The following is a 6,532-nucleotide window of genomic DNA, read 5'->3' as shown; positions in this document are numbered from 1 at the left end:
TATATATATATATATATATATATATATATATATAAACAGAGTTAGTATTTATAGTAACCGACTAAGGGATAAAAATATCCGTATATACTATCGGGATCCGTTACCTGTATTATCCCCGGGTAATGGTGTGCAGGCACATCATATACGTATAGTACAGATAACAACAGGATAAACAAGAGTTTATCAGGAACAAATGCAAATAATTAGAAAATGGAGAAAACCACAGATTAACCAACACATCAATTGGACCACATTTATAGCTTATTTTTCAATACAAAGCATGACTTATTTTGTTATGTCATGTGGAGGTAGAAAAGGACTTCACTTGAACACATGGCAACATGGGCTAGAATGAATTTTAAGCCCAAAATATTTAGGAGTATTGTGATCAGAAGGGGCAAAGTAACCAACAAAATCAAGCTACAAGTGCAAGGTGAAACCATTTCATCAATAGAGGAAAATCCGATTAAATACTTTGGAAAGATGTTTGACAAATCGCTCTCAGACGGAAGCAAGCAGAGGTGTGGCTGAGGAAGATTGAAAGATTAGGGCTTCTAAGAAAATAGAGGGCATGCCTGTACCAACACAGGTTGCTTGTTATTGACGCTATGTGAGATTCCAATGACAAGCATGGAAATGGTGGAGAGGAAGGTAAATAAATACTTCCAAAGATGGCTGGATGTTCCCCCAAGTTTCACTTCAGTAGGTTTGTACATAAAATCTGGACGGCTACAACTTCTGTCATCTGTAGTGGAGGAATTTAAAGTAGCAAAGTACAGGGACTCAAAGGAGGAGTTTGTCAGACATGCAGGTATCCCAACAGGGTCTGGGCGAAAGTGGGTGGCTAGTACCACAGTCACTCAGGTTGAAGGCATGCTGTAGCAACATGCAGAGGCGGCCAGGGTGTCGGTTCCTTCCATTTCCAACAATGGAAGAAGGCAGACGTCAAGAGGAGAGGGCCATGATTCAAGCAGAAGTGCAGTACCAGGAGGAATAAAGAAAATCAAGAGCTGTGGAGCTGGTATCTCAGGGTACCTGAACTAAATGAGGCCTTCCTCAGAGGGTGGTCACATGGTCTGACCTGCGGAGACTGGAACCTTTCCACATCTCCTTCCTGCTGCGGGAAGTGTATGACACACTCCTGGTGCCAACAAACCTAGACAGATGGGCTTTGAGGGAAGACCAGCTGTGTATACTTTGTGGAGAAAGGGAAACACTGTTGTCAGGATGCAGAATAGCACTTTCTCAAGCGGTGCCATGATAGGATGCTTGCAATATTTTCTCACACCCTGGAGCTGGAAAGGCTCAAGAAACGTCATTACCAAGGAAAAAAACAGCATCAGTTAAGTTTGTGAAAGAGGAAGAAAGGCCAGTAAAGTCAGCAAAAATGACAAAGCTTGCTGCATGGATCCCAATCATGAGATATGAAGGTGGGCCTAGGGGAGAGACTACAATTTTCCCAGGTCGTTCATACAATTCTGAGGTCAGATGTAGTTTTGTGGTCTGAAAAGACCAAGAAAATGATCTTAATTGAGCTGACAGTCCCGTGGAAATAGGGGTATGATGAGGCCCATGAACAGAAGCGTGCCAAATATGAGAGCCTACTGCAGGATTGTAGGGAGAAGGAATGGCAGGTATGGCTTTTCCCAGTTGAAGCTGGCTGTAGGGGGTTCCCTGCTCAGTCGGCATGGAGGAAGCATACAAACATTGGAATGAGAGCGCGGAGTGGGAGAGGCTTTGGAGCAAGAGAGAGGAGTTAAGCTGGAAGCTAGAAGAAGATGAAGAACAGTGATTTGGCCACCTCTGCTGATCCACCAACGACAGATTGTTACGGTTCAGGGTCAAAACACCCAATGAACATTGAATACCGTCTGATGCCATCACTTCTTCCTGGTCAAAGCTCCATTGACTTTGGTGAATGGAAAAACACCTCCTAGGTGTTATTAACACACACACACACACACACACACACACACATACACACACACATACACACACACACACGCACGCACACACATGTATATACAATAACATAGATGGGTTCAGGTTCACTACAGCTGTTTCAGATGTGTTCTTTATTGATGAACATCATGAAAAATCCGTTTTCTTCAGGTGAATAAAGTAAGTTTATATTAATGAACTTGTTAGAGGGACCAAAATAAAGAGGGAAGTAGGAGAAGAAGTCGAAAGGGAGAAATGAAGAGAAAAGAAGGGAGTAGAAGAAAAAAGGAAAACATAGAAAACGAACTTTTTTCGAACAACGAAAAAAAAACCCAGAGAAACGAGACAGGCAACATAAAGAACATTCCCTTCATCAGTTGTCCCTGTTTCATCTACTCTGCGTTTCGAAGGTAAGGACAATACGCGACTTCGTTGAGATAGTCCTTCCCGCAAAGTAAATTAAATAAAATTTGGGATTTTTGCGGAGGGTGAAAGCGGTAACAAGAACAAAGCAATAACAATATAGGAACAAAGCTGCTGCTGCTACAGCCGCCACCATCACCACCACCACCACTACTACTACTACTACTACTACTACTACTACTACTACTACTACTACTGCTGCTGCTGCTGCTGCTGCTACTACTACTACTACTACTACTACTACTACTACTACTACTACTACTACTACTACTACTATTATTATCATCATCATCTCTAATATACAGCCTTTTGCAGGAGATGTATTTAATGCATCTGCTGTTCACTTCACGTAAACTAAATTGGTACTTTCTTGTTTTTTTGGTTTTTTTTAAGTCTCGAGAACTTTGTTGGGACTCCTTGCATTACCAAGTAATACTGTTTTCTGGATATGATTTATTTTCATTTTTGTTCCTATCATTGCCAATTAATTTTTTTCTTGTTTTGCTCCCTGTACCTAGGGTACCAAGAATTATTGAAACAATATGCACATTTTTCATTGAGCACAGTTTTTCGATTTCTCTCTTCAGAGCTTCATATCACGTCAGTTTTATCCTTCTTTTTCAATGATTCTGCTGTCTCCGAGCAAGTGATGTCTATGACCAGCTATGAGTTTTCTTCCTTATCTACCAGTACAATATTGGGTTTCCGACATTCGATTCTATAATCATGAAGTACCAAAGGATCTTTACACTATGGTTTTCTACCACAACCTTTAGCCCATGCTCATATCATTTTCCTGGCCTTTCTAATTCAAATTATTACAGTTTCCAGTAGACCATTCTCGCAACATTGTCAGTCGTTTTCTTATACCCGCTCTGGGCCAATTTGTAGCATTCACTTAAAATATGTCACACACACTCTCTCTCTCTCTCTCTCTCTCTCTCTCTCTCTCTCTCTTCCCGTTACACCACACATTCTGCATTTGTCTGATTCTGATGATTGGTCAATTTTAAGCACTCTGTTTAAGGTTTCATGTCACTCTTTTGTAATTACTAAAAAATTAGTGTCCTTTGGTGTCTCCTTCAAGAACTGTCTGTGCATTTGCTTATCTTTGCAACAGCTTTTTTTGTAATTTATGTTGTCCTCACTGCTTTGCGTATAAAATACACCTGCCTTCTTTACTTGTACATGTCATGCTTCATTTTCATTCTTTATATAAGCAGCAATATTGTCTTCTTCTGTCTGAATACAGTCCTCACAACTTATCAATCCCCGCACCCCCTTCTTTCTTGTAAGATATAGCTTGTCAACATCACTTTTTGAGTGGAACGCACTGTGCAGGGTCTGTAGTTTTTCTTATCCAAGGATTGTATTCCTGTCTGCTATTATATCACTCTTGCTGCATATATCAAGAGAGCAACTGCCCATGAATTTAATGCTTGGAACTTATTTATCCCGTTCAGTTTAGTTTTCCAAATCAATTTCAGCCTTCTATAATATTCCTGAGAGAATTTTTTCATTAGGCTTTCCTTAAATTCGATTACTTTCAACATTCCCAGATACCTGTATTCATTCTCTTCATTAACTCGCCCGTTTGTCAATTTTACATCATCCACTTGTAGGACTTTATCTCTCTTCAGAATCAATACTCCTCATTTGTGTTCAGTCCAACTTCCTCTTAGAACTCTTGCTCCTACGCTTTTCTACCTTTCTGCAATGATCTGTGAATTTCTCTCAGAACAGCCAAGAGAGGATATCAGATATAGTTTTGGTGGATAACTCTTCAATCAGGAGAAAGTTAATCACTTTACAAGTGATTAACCTTGCAAAGTTAATCACTTTCCATACCTATGCATACCTTGGAACACACGTTCTCCACCAAATGCAATTCTGAGCCAGATGTGGAACGAAGAATCGGATTAGCTTACTCAACTTTCGGTAAACTGGCAAAACGTGTATCCGAAACAAAGACCTTACTTCGAAGACGAAGATTATGGTCTACCAAGCTGTTGTTATATCCACCTTCCTATACGGTTGTGAAACTTTGATTCTGTTTCGACGCAACATAAAAAACTCAAACACTTTTATAAACTGAAACTTCGCTGTTTGAACATCAAATGGTTTGACTATGTCTCCAATAACTCCGTGAAGGAAAGAGCGAATAGTCAGAGCATCGAATACCTACCCATCGTCTTCGATGAGCTGGTCATATCATCAGGATGAATGACGAACGACTTCCTCGTTAAATCCTCTTCAGCGAACTGGCAACCGAGAAAAGACAAAGAGGAGCCCTCTTAGACGTTACTAAGATCAGCTAAAATGAACTCCGATGCAGACTAGTTTCGACTCTCTGGGTATTAAGACTATCGTAACCAACCGTCCCGACTACCGACAAAACATAAACAATAACGTAATATTGTTTGAAAGAGAAAGAATTAAAAAGAGGACAGGCAACAGCACGTCCATCACCAACATTCATATGCGGCCAATATAAAGAAGGGTGCCCGGCCCTTCAAGTACTTCACATGACACTACGCAGCAAATGTCTGATTCTGGTGACACATTTGTTATTTTGACTTTAATAACACACCGATCAATGTATGTGGGAAGAAATGGATCTTCATGTTTGCACTGGGGCGTTGAATGTTTGTGAGACAATTCTTCTGTGAGGAATCTGACTTGTACAGAACCATATTGCCCTTAAGGCATTTTCTCACTTAGATGCATAGCACATTAAACACCTGTCTATTCTTAACAGAAGCACATCGCTAAACAATAACCCTGGCAGTTTTTTTTTCGCATCAATTCTGAAAGGACAGCAAATCCGGTCTTTCTGACTGGTCTATTGGGGAACTTTTCTGCACCGATCAGGTTTTTGTGTTTATCTTCCAAGGAAACTTGCTCTTGTTACCCCTACAAATGAGTTGTCATTGTTGACACTGTTGTTGATGGAGGATGCTTTTGTTGTTACCGATGTTCTTCTTGTTGGTGATGTTTCCCCGAAGCCAAAGTGATGCTTGTGATAGTGAATAAAGTGATAAGCTGGCAATTGCGATGGTGGTGTTGATCATCTTAGACGGACTGGTTGGAAGAAATTAATCCATATTGTAACCGTTGTTGTTGCTGCATTTATTATTTTTCTCATTTTCCGAGTTGTTGTTGTTTGTGGTGGTCTTGTCAGTTTACTCATCTGCCGACACCATAGGTTAACAATCTGCCTTGTATAACACTCTTCTCCACTCTCATCATTCACGTAACTCTCCTCATTAATGATTGGTTCTGTCTCGACATTGTTACTGAAACCATGATAAACATTTTTGCGCTGAGGAAAAATTAATATCGGTAAGTCCTCCAACAAATAGGGGCACTTTAAACAAAAAGCAACTCGCCAGCAGAAAAAGAATCCCTTTTTCTCCACACCGGCATAAGCTAAATACAAGGCACAGCTATTTTTTGCAGAAATACGGTAGATTTTACGCAAAATTTCCGCAGCCGATATCAAATGGAGCTTGCCCGACTGACGGCCATAATAGGAAGTTTACGTTTATAAATTATTATTAGTACGTTTTGTTTGTTTAATTTTTTTACTTGAGTTAATAGATTTTCGATTTCCTAGGGAAATCGATCGTTGATCGTACGTTTATTAGCTGCGACTTTTAGATTTGGCCTGTATAGTATGAGAATCTAAATTATTTACTTCCTTAAATAAAAGTAACCCGCCAAGCATTTCGCCTGGTGTAGTAACAATTCTGCCAATTCACCACCTTCAGTATTTAAATAAGTGAAGTAGAGATAATGATGTAGTATATGTATATATATATATATATATATGTGGAACAAGGATGTAGACGGGGCTATTAGACAAAAGAAACAGGCTTGGAAGGACTGGAAGAACGGTGGTAGCAGGGAATTGTACCAATCTGCCAGAAGGGAAGCTAGGCGACCGGTTTATTTAGCCAGAGGGGAAGCAGATAACAAAAGATTTGCCAATGTTCTGCGCCGTGAGGACCAAAGACTCGAGGTATTTCGTGTTGCAAGACAGTGTAGGAGAGAGAATAGTGATGTTGTAGGAGAGAAATGTGTTCGCATGGATGATGGTACGCTTGCACTAAATGAGGCTGCAAAGTAAGAGGTCTGGAGATGCCACTACGATAGATTGCTTAATAAA

Source organism: Octopus bimaculoides, chromosome 6, assembly GCF_001194135.2.
Source record: "Octopus bimaculoides isolate UCB-OBI-ISO-001 chromosome 6, ASM119413v2, whole genome shotgun sequence".
Classification (NCBI taxonomy): Eukaryota; Metazoa; Mollusca; class Cephalopoda; order Octopoda; family Octopodidae; genus Octopus; species Octopus bimaculoides.
Note: the sequence above shows the minus strand (reverse complement) of the source record.